Consider the following 22,049-nt stretch of genomic DNA (forward strand, 5'->3'; position numbering starts at 1 on the left):
ATTTTAGCAAAGAGTTTTGAGCATCTTCTATGAACCAATACTGTACTCTTTATTTATTCAATCCTCAAGAGAAAATGGACATAGCAATGGGCATTTTCTATTGTCTGAAATGTGTTATATTGGGAAAAAAAAAACCCTCAAGGTGCTATAGGTACAACCAGGAGGAAGTCTGACCGTAGCTCAGTAGTTCAGGGACGTCTATCAGAAAAGATAACTTCTAAGCCCAGTCATTAAAAAATTAGAACTGAGTACTAAAAGAACAATAGGAAATAGGAGCATCTCTAGCCAAATATAATAATAATACATGTAAAATTCTAGATGGATAAGAAAGCACAGCAATGGGGGAAGCCTCAAAAAATTCATTCAACATGTTTAGAGCAGGATATAAAGGCAAGTAGGAACTAAAATTGTCAAGGTATTTCCTCAAAAGGATAAGTCACCTATTCTTAACATCATTTGAATCAGCAGTCTATTTACTGAATTAGAACACTACTATTGACAATAGGTATATATACAAGATTTAAATGAACAAACTTACTTCTTGACTTGCTAAGCACTATTTGATTCTAAGTTTTATTTAGGAGAGAATAATATTGATAATATATGTAGACTACATGGAAGAAACCTATACAGATCATGAAGGAAACGACAAACAAATGTCAAAGGAAACTCTATTTTACTTTCTGTGGAAGTGATACTAAGATACGTTATGGAGTTAGAAAAAAACACTGAGAACATGAGGTGATTCTTGACATTCTATTAAGGTACTAAGGGTAGAGTCTTGGCAAAGCTTCTTTAACAAACTGCTATGACCTTTTATTCCAGCATCTCTCAGTATTTTAAATTTATCATCATGAAAAATACAGTCAACAAAAGGAATTAGCGGCAAATAGAATTTTTAAAAATGTCTTGGTGTTCAAGAAGTTGAAAATCATATTTACACTCAGGTACTATGTGCTTTGTCTCTGTTACTTATTGTTAGGAAGAAGAAATGACTAAGGGCACATATTTCCAAAGGGCTTAACTGTACTTAATTGCCACATTCCCAAAGCCTTTCTAAAAAGGGCATTTCAACCTAATTGTTTTCTGCCAAGAAACTGTCCCTGGCATTTCTTTGTCTATGCATTCATGATTAATTAACCCTTCACTAGTCCCATTAAAACAAGTAATATAATGGGCATTTTAACATGTACTTTTAAAATTATTAAAGGGCATGGGAGTCATTCTCTAAGGTACTTTTACTCAAGATAAGTATAATCCTATTGGGAGTACACAAGCAAGAATAGAAATTGGACTAAACAGCTGTTTTTCCTTCTCTGTATATAATCATAGAAGTAAGACTATTCTCCCCAAAGAATATTTTGGCATTTATTTTAGCACGAATGGTATTTACTCAGGCTATTCTCTTCTCACCTTTCCATTATATGGGTAAACACACTCATTTACTCTTGAGAATATTTTATTTATGGGGCAGCGATACTGAAATTGGAACCACAGTCTTTTGTTTTTTTCCCCAAGCTAGAAGGAAACACAAAGATATACTTTTACCATTATGAGTTATGATCACTTTTGTAGCTGAGAAAAATAATGGATAATGATTAAGACACTTGGTTAAGAATATTATGACATTGATTTCTTCATGTTCTTAACATCATTAAAATTTTGATACCTTTATTTCTTTAAGTTTTGGGTATATCTGCAAAAACCTTATTCGTGAGTATCAGTAACTTGTAGAACAAAGAACATTGGTATTCTAGATCTTAGCAACATTTGTGATTTGGGACTAGTTTTCAGCTTCTCACAGTATTAATCTTTTCATGTGTAAAGTGGAACATTGACCACTAATGTCCCTATTAGCTTCAAATTACCATAAAGGGGTTTTAATTATTTACCCAGGTCTTAAAGTCTCTCATTTAAATATTAAGTGCGTATCAAGATTTAATTTTCATCTTGTAAGTTTTCAAATGCCTTTTTACATAAAATAAATATGTGAACAGCATTTTTTACTCAATTACTATGGATGAGTATTAAAAATTATTGACTCACATATTGGAAAACATTTTCACAAATGTACTAATTTATATTTAATATTTATTATAATACTAAATATTTCAGTTAATGCCATGATTATTTAATATTTACTTAGTAAGATAAAAAATTATAGGCAAGCAAAGTAGTTATTAAGACAAAGAGTATTGCCAGATATCAAGAATACTATTTCACAGTGACAAAAGGGGTCAATCCATCAAGAACACATAATAAACCCAGTTCTATATGTACTTAAGAGCAGGGTTTACAAATACATGGGATAAAAATGGACAGAATTGGAAAACTAAATCTTAATATCACATTTTGGTATGGAGAGTTTAGCACTGTTTTGGTAATTGAAAGTGCGAAGACCCAAAAAATTTTAAAAAATCAATGAACTAAATTATCAGTTCATTTAAACTAACTGACACCTATAAAGTATTGTTCCCAAAATTGTAAGAAACATTATTTTTAGAGGTAGAAAGAGGATTTATTATACCATAAACTAAGGATAACTCTCAATCAAGTTGAAACACATAATGTACCGTATACTATTTTGCCACAAAGCTATTTATTAAAAATTGATTTAAAAAGAGAAAATCTCAAGGCACCTGGGTGGTTCAGTGGGTTAAGCCTCTGCCTTCAGTTCGGGTCATGATCCCAGGGTCCTGGGATCAAGCCCCGCATCAGGCTCCCTGCTCAGTGGGGAGCCTGCATCCCTCCCTCTCTCTGCCTGCCTCTCTGCCTACTTGTGATCTCTCTCTCTCTGTCAAATAAATAAATAAAAATTTTTTTAAAAAGATAGAAAATTCTAAATAATAAAAAATTAAACATTAAATGTGTAAATAGTCTATGATTCAAAGAAGGAATCAAAAAGCCATTTAGAGACTACTTCAGACTGTGTGATAATGAAAATGAAAGCAGATCATGTCAAAACGTGCAGAACACAGTTTAAGTGGTGCATAGAAAAAAAAAAACTGGTTAAATTACTTGAACTAGTAGAGAACTGAAGTATAAAAATAATGTCCTAATTTTCCATGTTTAGAAGTTAGAAAACAAATCAATTTAAAATTCAAAAAGAGTAGGAGAAAAGAAAATTAGTGATAGAAGCAGGTATCAATAAACTTGAAAATGAAGAAAAATATTTTAAAAATCAGCAAAGTCAAAATTGCTTTCCTTGAGAAGACTGACGAAACTGATATATCCTTAGCCGGTTTCAAGACAAAAAGGGTAAATTCAAAATAACATTATCAGAAACGATGTGAACAATACTACAGATACAATCCACAGTAAAGTTTCATAATAGTACTTTATGAATAGTTTTACGCTAATAGTTTTATGTTAATGTTTAAAACATAAACATAATGTTTACGTTTGATGTTTATGCAATAATTTAGAAACAATAGAGAAATTTTCTAAAAGACAGAAACTGTCATAACAGACAGAGGATCATCCCCTTATCCATTAATAAAATTATATTTACAATTCAAAAGTTTTCCACAAAGAAAATTCCAGTAGCTACTCCAGTGAATCCTATCAATTATTTGAAGAAGAAATAATATACAAACTTAGAAAATTTAGAGAAAAAAGCATTTCCAATCTCATTTTATGTCTTTATATCAAATGAGATAAAGGCCTGAAAGGAAAGAAAAATACAGCCCAATATTTCTCACAAACATAAACACAAAAATCTTTAACATATTTTGCCAAAGCAAATCAAGTTACAAATATGATAGATGCTATATGATGACCATGATTGCAATATATTCCAGCAATGCAAGTTTGGTTTGGAATTCACCCTGAGACAATGACCCGAACCAAAATCAAGAGTCAAGTGTTTAACAGACTGAGCTACCCAGGAGCCCCAATTCTCACCATTTCTATTCAATATTGTAATGGAAGCTCTAGCAACTGAAATTGGACAAGAGGAATGAAAATGCAAAGGTTGGTATGAACATTTTAACATCAAATAATATGTAAATACAAGAAAGCCTATGAAGTGTAAAAAAAAAAAAAAAAATACATGGAGGGGTACCCAGGTGGTTCAGTGGGTCAAAGCCTCTGCCTTCAGCTCAGGTCATGATCCCAGGGTCCTAGGATCAAGCCCTACATCCGGCTCTCTGCTCAGCAGGGAGCTTGCTTTCCCATCTCTGTCTCTGCCTACTTGTGAACTTTGTCAAATAAATAAACAAAATCTTTAAAAAAAAATACATGGAGTAATAAATGAACTTAGCAAGACCATAGGATAAAAGGTCAGTATAAAAATTGATTGCATTTCTATACACAAAAATGGAAAATGAAAAATTTAAAAAGGTTAACATTAATAGAAGCATCAATAAACATCAAGTAGAATTGAATCCAACAAAATATGTGGGTGATCTCTATTATGGAAACTATGAATTGTTTCAGAGACTAGTAAGGCCTAAATAAAAGGAGCTATGCCATTTTCATAAAGAAGAAGGCTCAATCTTTTTAGGATGTTAATTCTTCCTCATTTCTTAGCTTTAGTACAAGTTCAATCAAAATATCCTAAGAATATTAGCTGATTCTAGGACGAAATGGAAAAAAATCTAGAATAGTCAAAATAATCTTGAAAATTGATACATTGGTAGTTACACTAACGTATTTCAAAACTTGTTCTTAATCTGTAATAATAACATACAAATGTAACAACAGCAAACTTCAAGTATTTAATAATGCACAAATGGATGAATAGAACAGTAAAAAACTCACACAAATACTTTCAATAAATTTTGGAATAAGTTCTGAGCTAAAAATGATTCTTGATCCCTATGTTTTTCAATACACAAAAATTAACTTAGCTGCTTCATAGAATTGAATGAAAAGCTAGAAGCAAAAAGATTCTAGATGAAAATATAGGAGAATGACTTTGGAAACTTGAAATATGCCAAGATTCTTAGCACATAAAACACCAAACAATAATAGTATGCATTTACTCTTCCTACTATAAATGCTTTCAGAGAATGACATTCTAAATCTAGATCTAGGCAACATGGAATCTGGAAAGATCATGCTCCTGAAATAAAGGTAACCTACTTAAACTAGTTTGGCAAATACTGGGTTAAATACCAATGTCAGTATAAGAATTCTTTGAACTTTTTTTTTTTTTAATTCTTTGAACTTTTAATAGGCTAATGCATTTTTTTCATTCTTTAAAAAAGGTATTTGGTATAATATTTTTCAAATTTCTTTGATAATTTCAAAAAGATTTATTATCAGTTATCAAAAAATAAATGATCACAAAATTTCTATTTACATGTTTCACTGCGTATAGTATAAAGAATATGTTTAGGAAGTTAGATTATAGGTATCTTGCTCTTCTGCTCTTCAAGTATAATTATCTGACCTCTTCTTTTTTGCATTTTATAAGTTGCTATCCTCATGAGTATTTCCTCAAATGTGTCTCTCAGAGATAAGCCCTGTGTTACTGATTTTTTATTTCAGACTTCCTGCTTGATGAATTTATTGAGTATTTGTCAAAGTCATTAGCAGTTTCTATGCATATTGATAATGATTTCTCCTCTAATTTATTTTGTAAAGTGAAGCCAGACTAAGTGGAGTACATACACCTACACAAACCACAGACACATGTGTGGGGGTGCACATATGTGCATGTAGGTATATAGGAGACACCAAGGGAAAAATCCTCTAGTACCTACAACCAGATTTTTCTGGATGGACTGTCATTCAAAATAATCACACTCTTATTTTCTATGCTTTTAGAAGAAGAAGAGATTGGAAATATTCAGGGGACACAGCTACATGCCAAAAGAATTCCAAATTCTTTAAACTAGCGTTAAATCTTCCACAATCTTGCTCTAATCTACTTTTAAGTAAAATGTCCCTTCATAGCCAAATATAGCATAATACATCCACCTACATTTAGGATGGTAAGTAATAAGCAACTAATTCTTACTAATACCTTCTTCATGACTTTCAATGGCCATTCCCTGTGCCAAGAATTCCTTTAGCTTTCTTCAAAGCTTATGTAAGCTCCATTTTGGGTTCTCTTTGTAGTTAAAGCTCTACTGTATTTTTGAAAGTGTATATTGAATTTCCTTATTATATATTGATTTTACAAAATGAGAGTTAACAATTTTAATAGTAAATCTATAGACTTTTGCACAGTTTCATACATACATATGTACATAGTCATCTCAATAAATTCTTATCAAATAAATGGATATTTTTAATAACCATGGATTTTTATTGTTTTTCTTTAAACTATTTAAAAAGATACCTACAGAATATTTCATAACTACTCTTGGACAATACTTGTTATGTGTGCCATGGCACTTAATATTTAATAAATTTGGTAGGCTTTGTGTAGTGAGGAAGCTAATGAAGTCTGAAGCTTGCTGATTTCTCTGTTTGTATACAATGTGTATTTGTAATTATCTTGTTAAATAAACCAGTGAGTATATAACACTTGGTACTATGTATTTAACAAATACATTACATTTCTTATATTCCTATTTATAGAATGATTTGGTTTTCATTATCCAACCTTACTAGTTCAACAAATTTTATTGACTATTTATTATATTCCAGGCATGATGCTGGGCATTAAATATTGTGTTTAAGTTTTGTAAGAAGCACAACAATAAACAAGTAAATATATTTCCCTCTTCTCTCTATGTTTACTTTTACTTTTTAATAAAATATAAATAAAATGCTTAAAAATTATGGCAAATGCCATGAAGAAAAAAAAAAACTTTGTAAGAGGTGATTGCTAGGTTGAATGTCATTTAAAAAAATGACATAAAAGCTAGTTTAGCAGAGTCTGAGCTATTCATGTAAAGAACAGAAGAAACTTTGTGATACAGAGAACTGTTTAAAAATACTGTTTCAACAAAATACTTAAATCCTCTATCTCTAATAAAACAGTTTTCTCTGAATCACTCTAAAAATAATATGAATTTAACCTGTGTTTTTAAATAGTTTTCCTTAAAAAAGAAATGCCTCCTAGTGAAGTTATATAATAAGTTTGTGGAAAACATTGAAAATTCAAAATTTAGATTTTTTTCCCCATCCTCAATAGAAAAAAAAATTAGAAGGACAAGGGCAAAAATATGCCCAGTTATATGTACTTTGCATAAAGTATATTGGTATTTTTTTTTGTTGTTGTTTTATGAACTTTCTTTCTTTTCTTTCTTTCTTTCTTTTTCTTTCTTTCTTTCTTTTTACCAGACAAATGCTTAACAGAATATGTTGAAATCCTAAAATAGTATTATTAAATATATTTATTTCACACTCCTATTTATTAAGAGGCTTTATAAGGTTTTAAGGTCACAATTAATTTAAAGACTGGGAAACGTGATGAATATCTTATTTAAACACTGTAAATTATGCATAAATGATAGAATAAGTTCTCACAGCAATGCCCTACTTATGCTTTAATTCATTAATAAGAAAATTCTGGTTCATGTTAAATGTTCCACATTTTCACAACTAGGACAAATATCAAAAGACTTCTACCATATAAATGCAGCATAAAGTCATCATTTTTATCCAGTTGGAAGAGTTTTCTTTTTACAACTTCATGAAAAGATCATTTGTTTTGGATTATAACAGAGAGTATAAGAAACAATGTTAACTTTTTAAAAATAGCAAAAACATATAAGTTTATATAGTTACTTTATCCACCATTAAGACTGCTATCACGCACACTAAAAACACTTTAAAAAGATTTCTCTGATTGTTTTCATTTAACTACCTCTTTTCCATTTATTGACTTAATTTTACACAAAATGGAGCACTCTTAAAACTCAAAGGAAGATATTGGGTTTCAGTTTTATATATCTCATGATGGAAATAATAAGAAAAAAGGGTTTTTTTTGCATATGTTAAACATTCCACATCCAAAAAGATAGATCTAAAGATAGTAATAAAGTCTCTCAGCACAATTTTAACACATAAAAAATAAACATCTCTTTCATGTCCTTTTCAAATTTGGACTAGTGTTTGTCTCATTTTCCAAGGTATGCCATTTTCTCTCAAAATATATATGGGGTAATAAAGTGGAATTTCCACAGCAGAAAGCTATACTGTAAATAGGAAAAAAAAAATCTTTATTTTCTAAAGCTTTCTGAGCTCTTCTTCTTTTTTTTTTTTCTAAGTACAAGTAATGCCCTTAAGTACATATGCCTTTGTTTAATAAATAAAGAAGCCATGGAAATGCATTAATCAAGTGTTAGGTCATTATTGGGAAACATATTTAAACTACTTAATCATCAGAATAAATGACTGTGCTAACAACAGAAGGGATGATTAATTTTTTTGTTACAAACACTTGCATATTAATAGATAGTTAAATTTTTGTCAATTCTTTTCCTGTTGAAACGTGCCAAGAGATCATCTAACATATGTTCAAATTACCAGCTTTCTAATAGATAAAAATTCAGTAGCAAGAAGCTCTATGAATCAAGCACGCACCATCCCGCAGCATAGGTCTGATGACCCCTGAATGTGACCTGCTCCCAGAGGAAAGCAATTTAATGCTCCATGGCACAGAGAACAGTATGTATGAATCACAAAACCTCCAGATAAATTAGTGACAGGTACATCTGAATAGGATTCTTTCTAAGTCGCTTATCTGCAGCCAGGCAAGCTTGTTTCCCCCTCACTTTCAAAGATAAAGCCACTTGGCATGTGGCTGTGGCAGATTCTCACAAAGCAAACAGCTCCCATCGTCCATTACTGAGGGGGAAAAAAACCAACAACAAACCTCCTTATTTCAGGTACTGTGTACTGTGACAGCAAATGGGATAAAGTGAAAACTATCTGCAGTGGGAAAGTCATCAATCAATACCAGGCCTTATGTCTTCTCTAACTTTCATAAGCGCGGTGCCTCTTGCTCTTTCACTTTTATTTTTGACAGTTCTGATACCCCAGAGTTGCAGCCATGGCAAAGTTCAAGAACAAAACAACAGGTTGTTAAAGACAACTTATCAGAGGCCAGACAGGGAGAAGAGATGCCAAGAATTAGTAAGTAGCTGAAAGACGGATCTATGACAGAATGGCGCAGAAAGACACAACAAACTTTTACCTTTAGCAGACTATGGATTCCATTTGAAAAAAAAAAAAAAAAAAAAAAACCCAGAGTAAAACTGAGATGCTAAATACATGCTCTAAGCACTTAGGGAGGTTGATCATAGAAAAGATGAAAAATAAATTATGTTCAAAATAACACAAAAGATATGTATTGGTGAGAGAACTTATTTACATACCTTATCAACCACAGATACAATGGAATAAAAAAAAACTACAAACTGTATGCTTTAAACTGAATGTCAAAGAATAGCACAAATGTACTGTCTTCAAAGTTAAACATTAACTACAAAAATTCTCTGAAAGGGAACAATAAAACAGAAATATCACTTTTCACTTTCCGCCCTTCTTATACTTCTCATAGTCTATAATTACACTTACTCAAGACTTTCATTACATATCTTAATAAGACTTTCATTACATATCTTAATAAAGGCCATGTCATATCAGAGTTAGTTATATAGCATAGAATTCAACAGCACAAAAAAAGAAAAAAACAAAACAAAAAAACAGTACTCACGTTTCAGGTTCTGTTAGTAGTCCTTCTCAGGCAAAATCAGGGTTGTGCTTTCTGGGTGAATCTGTGTTAAACCAAAATGACAAAAATGTCAGTTTCCCATGGCACTGCCACTTAGAATGCATACAAATAAATCCCCAGTTAGTCAAGGAGAAAAAAAATTGCATTAAAGAGTACTGATTTGTAAATTTGGTCTTTTCAAATGCAGATAATGTTTACCCCTACTCTTCCCCTCATATCTTTGCAAAATTTCTGCCCAATGAACTCATTACTGTAGAAACTCAACTATGCCTAAGGTCAGTTAATGAAATTCAGGTTTAGGATTAAACTTCATAAACATGCACAATGGGGGCACCTGGGTGGCCCAGTCAGTTAAGCAGGTGCCTTCAGCTCAAGTCATGATCCAGGGTCCTGGGGTTGAGCCCCACAGCGGGCTCCTTGTTCCACAGGGAGCCTACTTCTCCCTCACCCTCTGCCTCCCCTGCTTGTGCTCTCTCACTCTCTCTCTCTGTGTCAAATAAGTAAAATCTTAAAAAAAAAAAAAAAGCACAATGGTTGGGCACCTGAATTTGAGAGAGACAAGGATGATGCTAGAAAGAAAAAAACAAAAACAAAAACAAAAACAAAAACATAGTTAAAGAATGTACAATATGATAGATGCAGCTAACTTAACTATTGTCCTGTATATGAGGTGATTCATAGTATTCTAAATGTATAAAAATGAAAGCAAATCCACTTTGAAAACATCAATGCCATATCCAATGACACTTGGGAGAATATAAATATAGCTACTAAATTTACCTTCTTTGAAATTACACAGGTTTAATTAAACTGGATGTATGTCCTTTATAGCCACAATAATTTAAGCAACATTAAACAACACTTAAAATATGGAAGAACTTTAGTTAACAGGCAATAAAATTATTATTTCTGCTATATCTAGCTACTGTGTTTATGTTGAGTTATTTATTTACAATGTACTTTAATGTTATCAGTAATTTTTTTAGAAGCATGAGTAAATGGAGAACTAAAATGTTCAATTAAAATATTAAACTTTACTTGAGAAGTACCATATGATAATAATGTTAGTTAATTTTTTATGAATTAGAAAAAACTATGAAAAGTAATTAGAACAATTAGTTTAAATAGTTACAAAACCAAATGTAATGTGTGTATTGTTGAACACCTTATTTAAATTATATACATAAAAAGTCATGTAATAGTCCTAATCACTACATGTCAGGAGTGTTTTACTGTATAATGGAGTGTTCAAATTTTCTGGTTAATTTTTCATTAAGTCAACAAATAGTTCTTGACTAAGATCACCTTATAATTCCTCTCAGCTTGACTAAACTTTAGAAGGGTTTCTTTCCTTCACTCTTGGCCCTTGACCTCTCTTTTCTTAGAACATTTGCTTTAAACTTGCAATTGTGAATTATTTTTTCTGCCCCTTTGAGAAATAAATTTTCTCCCAACCTCTTGTCAGTTTTACAATCCATATTATCTCCAGGCCTTTGGAAGCCATACCTTTGAGAGATAATCATTAAGATAGTGCCTTAGTATTATGCTAAGTGAAATAGGACAATCAGAGAAAGACAATTATCATATGATCTCACTGATCCGAGGAATTTGAGAAATAAGACAGAAGATCATAGGGGAAGGGAGGGAGAAAATGAAACAAGATGAAACCAGAGACAGAGACAAACCATAAGAGACTCTTAATCTCAGGAAACAAACTGAGGGTTCCTGGAGGGGAGGAGGGTGAGAGAGATGGAGTGGCTGGGGGACGGACACTGGGGAGGGTATGTGCTATGATGAGTGCATTGTGTGAATTGTGTAAAACTGATGAATCATAGACCTGTACCCCTGAAACAAATAATACTTTATATGTAAATAAGATAGTGCTTCTATCTCTGAGTCTCTATGTGAAAGTAGGAGCTTAACTTCGATAAGCACTATTAACAAACACAGATGCCTAATCACATTCATCATTCTTCCAATATCTTGCAGTGTTTTTTCCACTACTTCATCTCAGCTCTTAAAAACCTCCCATTTTTTATTCCAGCAGTTAAGTTCAATACCTCTTCCCCATTCAAGTAACAGTCTTGAATAAAGTCTTCCTTGACTATTTAACACCATCTGGTACAATTTTTCTTTCACAATCTGAAGTGTCTTTTATGTGCCAGAATACTAGTAATTCAGTGGTGGAAAAGACAGACATTGTACTTGCCTTCAGAGTACCTACAGTCTAGTGGAGACAGCCATGTAAATTGACATATAAAATACAATGTGATCCATACCATAACTTCAAGAAGAGAATGGGCCACCCAACAAAAGTGGACAAATGATGAAAAGAACAATAGAATGAATGTCTCTGAATCCATCATTTCACAGACAATGAGGTGTGGAGGTAAACTGGAAGAGGAACCACGCCCCAGGAAGAGGACCTGGCATGTGTGAAAGCCCACAGGCAAAATAAGCACTCTCTGCACAGAAATGTCAGATCAGCATGGCTAGATTGTCTAGTGTGATGCAGGGGAATACCAGGAAATGAGTCTGAGACACCGCCGGAGGAAGACAAGAAGAGGCATTTATGAAGTCATACAGTTGCTTATTTTTCTTTTAATTAACACATTAGGGGAGGCTATATAAGCTAAGGTTCAACGTCAAGGTCTCTGGTATCAGACTCTAAGACTTTGAAATCTGACTCTCTCTCTCACAAGTGGTATACTAGACAAACAGTCCATCCTCTCTTCATCTGAGTTTCTCCATTTCATAAATAGGGATAATAAAAATACCTCGTGATGTTTTGTCAGGATTAAAAAGGAAATCTCACGTGAAATAGTCAATGCAAGGCTTGGTACATGGAAAGTGAGCGGTGGGGTGATGATGATGATGATGACGATGACGACGGCAATGACCACGATTGAAAGTAATCTACGGCGATATTGATCATGAACTACATACTGTATACCAGGCCATAAGGATCATGGTGAAGAGTTTGAATAAAAGAGAAACCACTAAAGAATTTAAACATGGAGAAATATTATCCAGTATGCATTTTTGAAACAGCATTCTGATTACAATTAGAAGAAAGTTTTGAAAGTTGCAAAATGAATGCTGTAATCCAAGTAGTTAAAATTTTGAGTAAATATTTGTAGGGATATTAATTAAAAGTCCATGTGTGCAGAGTGATTTTTTAAAAGATTTTATTTATTTGTCAGAGAGAGAGAGAGAGCACAAGCAGAGGGAACAGCACTCAGAAGCAGAGGCAGACTCCCCACTGACAAAGGAGCCCGATGAGGGACTTGACCCCAGGACCCTGGGATCATGACCTGAGCCAAAGGCTGATGCTTAAGTGACTGAGCCACCCAGGCATCCCTAGAGTGGTAGGTTTTTAATAGAAAGGCCTAATAATAGAGTAAATATACCTTTATGTATTAACCATTGTCTGGTTATAATTAATAGCATAGCCTTGGGGAATCTAGGTGGCTCAGTGGGTTTAAGTGTCTGCCTTCAGCTCAGGTCATGATCCTAGGGTCCTGGAATGGAGCCCCGCATCAGGTTCTCTGCCCCACAGGGAGCCTGCTTCTCTTCTTCTCTCTCTGCCTTGCCTCTCTGCCTACTTGTGATTTCTGTCTGTCAAATAATTAAATAAAATCTTTAAAAAAAAATTCTGCCCTTTAAAAAAAAAAAAAGGAGCACAGCCTTTTACTGATAAAACTGTCCTGTGTTTAGGTGATAAACTATATAGTATTTGTCTTTGTGAACTTTGATTAGTACATTTATAAGGGGAGTTTTGTTTAACCAAACAAAACAGTTGAATGGATGCTGTTCCTAATATATAATACATTAGTAATCATAAGAGAAAGAACTACCCTTCTTTTTCATATTTATTTTTCAGACGCGGCTTTATGCTACATACATGTGTTACCTCATTTCATTCTAACAACCCTATGGGTGTTATTGTTATAGCCCTTCCACACATGAGCATATAGGAATAATTTGCCCAATTTGCATACCATGTGGAAGAGCATAGATTCAAACCAGACAGCCTGGATCCAGAGTCTGTCCTCCCAACCCCTACGTGAAAAGTGCTGTAATAGAGAAGTTTTTATAGTATCGGAAGCTCAGAGAGGACTACTGCAAGCTAAGAGGACACTAAAGAATCACACAAAGAACACTGGGGCACTAGAAGAAGAAACTTTTTCAATAAGGTAGAAAGAAGCACAAAGAAGATAAAATAAAAGCAGCTTTGAAAAGGAAAGGATTTTTCAGGTAGATTTTTAAAGAATGAATAGAACATTTGTCTCCTTGAAAACTAAACACAGTCTACTTTAAAGAAGAATCTATAACGGTACATACTTTTTCCCTACCCAACTAGATCTGATCACTCCATCTTCTAAATGCTCTTGTATCTATTAAGCATACTTAAAGATATGTTTGTTCATCCCAAATAAATCTATAATCAACAACATTCTGATAGATTTCTATTACACATAAATGAAAATCTAAAATTCAAACTCCTGCAACAATAACTTTTTTCTTTCTCAGAAACATCAGGCTTCTGCTATTTCTTTTGGAAGTATAATCTTCACTCAAATCTTACATTACCAGATCTATCTCATATATTTCTTTTTCTACTTCCTAAACTTCCTTATTTAAGACATATATATGGAGCTTTTTTTAATGGAAAACATTTATTCTTTGCTAAAGAGATTTCCCATTGTGCTGAGAGGACTCTACTTGCTGGTTCATTTTTGGCTCATTACACCATACTCCCCACTCCTTTGACAATATGAGATGGTAAAGTGTCTCTCCCTTTCCTCGCAAGTGTCACAGTTACTTTTTTTCATGTATTTCTCTGACTACTGATGAAATTATTACTAATCATAAGTTCCACAAGGGCATATGCCATGTTAGTTTTGATACTGTGATATATCCTCAAAGAGATCAGAATATGCCACCCTAACATACGGCACTTTTCAGTGTGGGTTAGTTGAGCTGAAGGTAATTGAGAACCAACAGATGCAGAAAGAAGCCTTCTCACAGTTTTCCTTACATGATTAAAAGCAGAAACTTCAGACAAATGAAGACTGCCAAAAATCCCTTCTCTGGGAAGTTTTACATGAAGGAGATGGAGAGTCAGCACCAAGATGAGTCTTCACCAAAAACAAACAGCAATAGCAACAAAACCATTTACTAAAATGGCCCTTGTCTTTCATTAGTTTCCCCATATCATTTACCCTCCCACAGTTTATCCCTCCTAGGAGACCAAGTCCCCCTTTCTTTGTCCAGTCCATGATTTATTGTCCTTTGTCATTAATATTATATAAACTTCCAAATCTACCAAACTGTGGGATGTTCACTTCTTTTCTGTGGAGCCTCCATAAACATAAAATTAAAATAAAGGAACATATGCCTTTTTCCCTGTCAATCTGTCTTTTGTTAGTTTAATTCATGATGATAGGGAAAAATTTTTTCTTCTGCTTCTATCTCCAGCACCTAAACCAATGCCAGACTCAATAAATATTTGACAATACATGGTGTATGACTTGGCAGGAAACATGTACTTGGAGTGACTGGTTCATAGGGGACACCCAATGAAAACTAGCAGCTGAAATTACCATATAAATGTTGTTGCAGGAGTGCTATGCTGTGTATTGTCCTCATGATTATTTCTAGAAGTTAGACAAGGTACAAATGTAAATCACACACACACACACACACACACATAATAATAATAATAGTAGTAGTAGTAAATAATAATAATAGTAATAAAAGTAAACAAGCAAATAAACAATGAATAAATAAAATAGCTCAAATGAGATTGAGATAAGAAGTCTCATAGCTCTGTCATCATTAAAGACTCAGTCTTCCTGATTTTCCACCCTTAGCCAGTGGCTTCTACCTTCAAGTTGTCTGAAGTATTGCTTCTTTTGTTCCACTCTCTACAGGTTTCAGCAAGCAAAAAATAGGAAGGGAAGAGGGCACAACAAGACAAGAACAAAAGCAAAATTTGGTGGGTCCCCCTAAGAAGAGCTATCCTAGACACTAACCTATAATGTCTTATTGAAAGCCCCTTCAGAACCAAAACTGAAATGTGGGTTTTTAGATAAGGCTATTGTCATCTTAAACAATATGCAATCTATTATTAGTAAGGTAAGTGAGAAAAACAACTATACACTTACAGTACTAACCTGTATTTATCACTAGTGTAAATTTGCATTTTTACAAAGTGAATCGTCTTGGTATCTACATCAATTTTGTCTTCTGTGATATAAAACACTGTAGACGTTATATGTATTACAAGCACTAGACATCAAGATGAAAGGATAAGATAAAAAAAAATTCTTATTTATTTACAAAACAAAAATTTTCAAATATGTTTTTTGAAAAAATGCATATAAGTGGATATCTATGCATTTCAAACTTGTGTTATTCAAGGGTATTCTATATGGATGGATGTTTTGTAATTTGTCCTGCATAACCGACCAACCACATGGATTTGCACATACTCAAGCAAGGTAAGAAATGTTGTTTGTGAGACCCATGCAATGTAAATAACCCCGGGATCCTGGTTATTTAAAATATAGTATCTGGCCTCCAGGTCAGAATTGGCCTTTTGTTCTGCATACTAAGAGCTACAAATCTTGCCTAATATCCACTCCCCCTCCAGGCTGGGTTGTCTCCCCAGAATGTAATCCAGGAAGGGAGACAGACACACATAGACTAGTCTCCTTGAAAATACAAAAACTTGATAACATAGAAACTCAGCTGGCTCCAAACTGCACGTGGGTAAACAAATATTTAATTTTAAGCCCTGTTATTTGCCTTATAACTATGGTCTTTCTGGAGATGGTCAACTGGAAGTCTCACCTGAGGGGAGGACATTCTGTCAGGCCTCTCCCTCGGAGTTCCCTAGGGCTTCCCCAATTAATGGGGTTGGATGTTTTAAGCACCCAATTTGATGTAACTTTGCCTTATTCTCATTTCTTGCCTATTATTACCTTCATTGATGTGTAGGTCCCTTTCCTCTTCTGTTTCTCTTAGGTTTCTCTAATAATGATACAATTTTCTTTCCTCTTCGAAACCAAAATAAAGCCGTCGTGATTCTCTTGTTCAGAACAAAAGTTCAACTCTATATATAACTAAAGGGAGAGACAGAGAAATGGAGATTGGGATCTTAGACCAGCTGATTTAGGAAATATGTCCTGCAGGAAATAAAATTTACACTGAGACTTGTAAGATTAATGAAATTACAAAAGGCGCTTACTCCCCTCTGGCTAGTATTAGTTGTAGCTCCAGGTAAAGAGGACTAAATATTCCAAAAGTCTTCTTTTCTTCACGCCCTTGACTCCCAACACTCCTAGATCTTATTAGTGACTAAAACATGCTGTCTGCAGGTATGCATTGGGAAGGAAAAAAAATTAACTCAGACATTTCTTCAAATCGTGCTCTTCATTTCCTTCCCACTCTTTCTAGTCCCTCACCATCTCTCACTTAAACTTTGGTAATTACCTCACTCCAGAATAATCAATCTTCCATACTGCTGCTAGAGGGATCTTTCCGAAAGATAAATTTGCTCTTATGATTCCCTTGCAAAAATAAATAAATAAAGTAAAACAAACAAACAGAACAACAAAAGCATTTGGTAGCCTTCTATTGCCTTCAGGGAGAAATCTAAAACTGCACAGATCATAGAACACCCCTCACTATGTGATGGTGATTCAACTCATTAGCTCTTCCACAGCCTTTCACCTTACTCTCAAATCCTTCGTTTATTTATCTTTTTAATGTGTCTTCATTTGTAAAGCTTCCCTCTCTATGCCAAAGGCAGTAGACAAGACTCTGAATTATGGCACTTTTCTCTTTGTATGAAATTATTTATATGCTGTTTTCACTTCTAGACTGAATATTTAAAGGTGGGGAATGCACTTTATTCATCTTTGAATTCTCAGTACTTGGCATAGATCCTGGCCCAGTTCTTGTCATGTTGAAAGTATACAATACATTTTAAAGTGAATTAAATAAAAATAAATTAACGCAGAGTTGAGAACAAGACCTAGAAGTTTAATAATATAATAAATCATGAAAGAAATAAGAAATGTTATTTTTGAAAGCAGAGATGTTAAGAATGTTTCTGTAGGATACCCCTGAGCATAAATATCTAACATTTGACATTTGCCTTTGAGTCCTTCAAAGTTAATAAGGATTTTTTTTTTTAGTTCATTAAATGCTTTTTAGAAAACAAATTTAACAATATACACTGAGTAGAAGAAAATTTTATGTATAGCAACCATATTATTAGGCTTTTCTGAAATATCAATTTAATTCAATTCAGAGTTTTGAATGTTTGCATAGCTAACCTTTTATTTGAATTCAGAATATATCAGTTCGTGTGTTTTATTATTTTTAATATGACATCAAGACACTCCAGGGTACATTTTATTATTCCATTTATTCATGCCTAGGGTACATTATGAGCTGCAAACCTAAAGGCTAAGTGTTTTAACCACCCAAATCATGTATTAGTGGATCAATAAAACATACCCTGGAGTATCTTAATCCTATAATGTGTCTCCTACTTCTTATTAAAAGGAAAAAAAGCAATTAATCTTGAACAAAACTAATACTTTAAAATCATATCATCCTACTGTTACATATTTCATACAGGGTACAGGTGAAAAACAATGGCAGTTTCTTGTTAGGACATTACTAGAGAAATGATAAATTATGCAGTCCATCTACTCAAAGAATAAGAAATATTTCTGTCTAAAAGCTTCTATGGGTAGACAGCCCAAATCTATGTGAAGTATTGTATATTTAGGTTTGATAACTCTTTATATAGTATCAATCTAAATAAAAATAATTAGACAATGAAGTACTGCATTTAATTATATATATCTGATAAACATTGACTTGCCATGAATTTCTGATAATTTTGCATTCAATTACACTAGCTTTTATCAACCACAATTTGCTGGTTTTATCTACCACAAGATTGCTTTTCCCTCTGCCCTATGTTTAGTACAGAGTTTTTCTTTTGTCACTGGATTTATAATACCCAACATACCAATTTGCATATTGTAGATGCTCAAAAAATCGGCAGTTTAACTGATGAAATAGTTATGTTGTTAAACAACCTCAAATTCCATTTTAAAATTTACTGAATTACAAATGAAATTAAATATACTCATATAAACACTCATACATAATATGGATAGCTAATAGTCATAATAAAATTATCATGAAAGTTAAGAGAAGGCAATTATAATAATTGCATACACACGCACACATAAATAGATAGACATGAAGAAACAGAGATGGAAAAATTGGAGAGAAGACTATAACCCTAAAGTATTGACACTGATACCAGGGGAAGGTAGGGGGAAATGGAATGGGAAGAAATCAGGGAGACAATCCATGAGAGACTCTGGACTCTGGGAATCAAACTGAGGGTTACAGAAGGGATGGAGTGGGGGGGATGGCATAACTAGGTGATGGGTATTAAGGAGGTGATGAGCATCTGGTACTCTATGGAACTAATGAATTGTTGAACACTATATCAAAAACTAATGATGTAACTGCATGCTGGCTAATTGAACATAATAATCATAAAAAAGAAATTTATTTCATCTGTTCTTTGACCCATATTTTCAGATTTTTCTACAATGGATGTATAATCCTTTTTGTTAAAAGAAACAATAAAAATAATTTTCTGTTTTTAGATATGTACATTTTCAACCCCCCAAATTTCTGCCCCTAGCATTTTAAGTTGCAATGGTAATAAATAATGCCAGCAGTTATCCCATGACTCAAATATAAGATTGCATAGAATGATACATGGTACCTACTAAACATTCAATAAATATTTGCTGAGTGAATGAAGGAATGAAGGATTTAAGCATTCTAGGGGGTCCTTATATAAAACAATGGGCTTCATATGGTTTTATATACTTAAGTATGTATGTATTTAATTATTGATTTTAAAAAATTTTTTAAAAAATTTTTATAAACATATAATGTATTTTTATCCCCAGGGGTACAGGTCTGTGAATCGTCAGGTTTACACACTTCACAGTACATACTCTCCCCGATATCCATAACCCCACCCCCCTCTCCCCGACCCCCCTCCCCTTAGCAACCCTCAGTTGTTTTGTGAGATTAAGAGTTACGTATGGTTTGTCTCCCTCCCGATCCCATCTTGTTTCATTTATTCTTTTCCTACTCCCTAAACCCCCCATGTTGCATCTCTACTTCCTCATATCAGGGAGATCATATGATAGTTGTCTTTCACCTACTGACTTATTTCTCTAAGCATAATACCCTCTAGTTCCATCCACATCATCACAAATGGCAAGATTTCATTTCTTTTGATGGCTACATAGTATTCCTGTGTGTGTGTGTGTGTGTGTGTGTGTGTGTCACATCTTCTTTATCCATTCATCTGTTGATGGACATCTAGGTTCTTTCATAGTTTGGCTATTGTAGACATTGCTGCTATAAACATTCAGGTGCACGTGCCCCTTCAGATCACTACATTTGTATCTTTAGGATAAATACCCAGTAGTGCAATTGCTGGGTCATAGGGTAGCTCTATTTTCAACTTTTTGAGGAACCTCCATGCTGTTTTACAGAGTGGCTGCACCAGCTTGCGTTCCCACCAACAGTGTAAGAGGGTTCCTCTTTCTCCACATCCTCGCCAGCATCTGTCATTTCCTGACTTGTTAATTTTAACCATTCTAACTGGTGTGAGGTGGTATCTCATTGTGGTTTTGATTTGTATTTCCCTCATGCCGAGTGATGTGGAGCATTTTATCATGTGTCTGTTGGCCATAAGTATTGATTTATTTTAATATAAACTCAATTAGCCAACATGTAGTACATTAATTTCAGACAGAGTGTTCAATAATTCATCAGCTGTGTATAACAACCAGTGCTCATAACATCACATGGTCTCTTTAATGCCCATCACCCATTTGCCCCATCCCTCCCACCTCCTCTTCATCAACCCTGAGTGTATTTCCCATGGTTTGTCTCCCTCTCTGATTTCTTCCCATTCAGTTTTCCCTACCTTCCCTTATGATCCTCTGTGCTATTTCTTATGTATCACATATGAGTGAAACCATATGATAATTTTTATTAATATATAATGTTATTTGTTTCAGCAGTGTAGGTCTGTGAATCATCAGTCTTACACACTTCACAGCACTCACCATAGCACATACCCTCCCCAGTGTCCATCACGCAGCCATCCCATCCCTCCCATCCCCTCCCCTCCAGGAACCCTCAGTTTGTTTCCTGAGATTAAGAGTCTCTTATGGTTTATCTCCCTCCCCTGTCCCATCTTGTTTCATTTTTCCCTCCCTTCCCCCAAGGACTTCCGCATGCCCTGCCTCTGAAATTCCTCATATAAGAAAGATCATATGACGATTGTCTTTTTCTGATTGACTTATTTCACTTAACATAATATCCTCTAGTTCCATCCATGTCAATGAAAATGGTGGGGACTCTACCTGTGAACAGCAGCTTCAGCTGGTACCTGGAAGGTCCAGCCTGCCCTTCCTATTAGCCTGCCCTACAGATTTCAGCCTTACCTTACCAGTCCCATGTAAATGGTAGGTATTCAGTCTTCCTGATGGCTGAGTAATATTCCATTATATATATAAACCACATTTTCTTTCAAAATAGGTGAAATCGAATTAAAAATGTATTTTCATCATGATTTAAGACTTGTTCAATCCTACTGCAGTTCTCAATAACTTAATCTCTGATAACTATATCTTTTCCTATTCTGCCATTCTCTAATCCAGAATTACATTTTTTTTTTTTTTTTTTTTGCTGGATTTAGCATAAGGGGTTCTGATTAAACATACTCCTTTAACATCCCAAGGTAAATTTATAAACAATTGAGCAAGTCATTGCATGGAAAAAATTTGTGGGCACTCATAGTGAGTATTGTGTAGGAGGGGGATACTATAGTCAAATATTATTCTAAGCTTTTACTCAATAACTTTTAATATTGCTGGTTTCTTAGATATTATTGAATGGGCTAAAGATTAGAAGTGGGTAGGCCTAGTAAAATTATTTCTTACATGATTCATTTTCTTCCTTTTTTGTGATAACACTGCTTAATGTGCTGTAACACTGGAATATATTAAGTCTGTTCTGCTTAATAATTTTTGATCTATATCACAATGCACATTCTTCCTGTACAGTAAAAAAATACTAAGAAACAGAGCTTCTACAGAGGTTTCACTGATATTGGAAACTACAATTAAAAAGAAATAGAAGAGATTACCAATTCTTGGAATGCTTTTATATCTAGCTTCCCTTTCTCCTGGTTAAAAAAATTCTCTTAATAATGTTTAACAGAAAGAACAGACCTCTTGTTTTGAGGCATTATTGCCTAGTAATCATTCTTTATACA

At 33.7% G+C, this 22,049-nt stretch overlaps 1 protein-coding gene across 2 annotated transcripts in view; it reads right to left on the reverse strand.

Moving 5' to 3' along the window:
* Window positions 1-22,049, reverse strand: part of MGAT4C (MGAT4 family member C) — a 725,888-nt gene that overhangs the window by 324,571 nt on the left and 379,268 nt on the right. For both annotated transcript variants that reach the window (XM_059186471.1, XM_059186469.1), the window contains exon 3: window positions 9,620-9,680. The gene's annotated coding sequence lies outside the window, so the exon portion shown is untranslated. The remainder of the gene's footprint in view (window positions 1-9,619; window positions 9,681-22,049) is intronic.

Source organism: Mustela lutreola, chromosome 8, assembly GCF_030435805.1.
Source record: "Mustela lutreola isolate mMusLut2 chromosome 8, mMusLut2.pri, whole genome shotgun sequence".
Taxonomy (NCBI): domain Eukaryota; kingdom Metazoa; phylum Chordata; class Mammalia; order Carnivora; family Mustelidae; genus Mustela; species Mustela lutreola.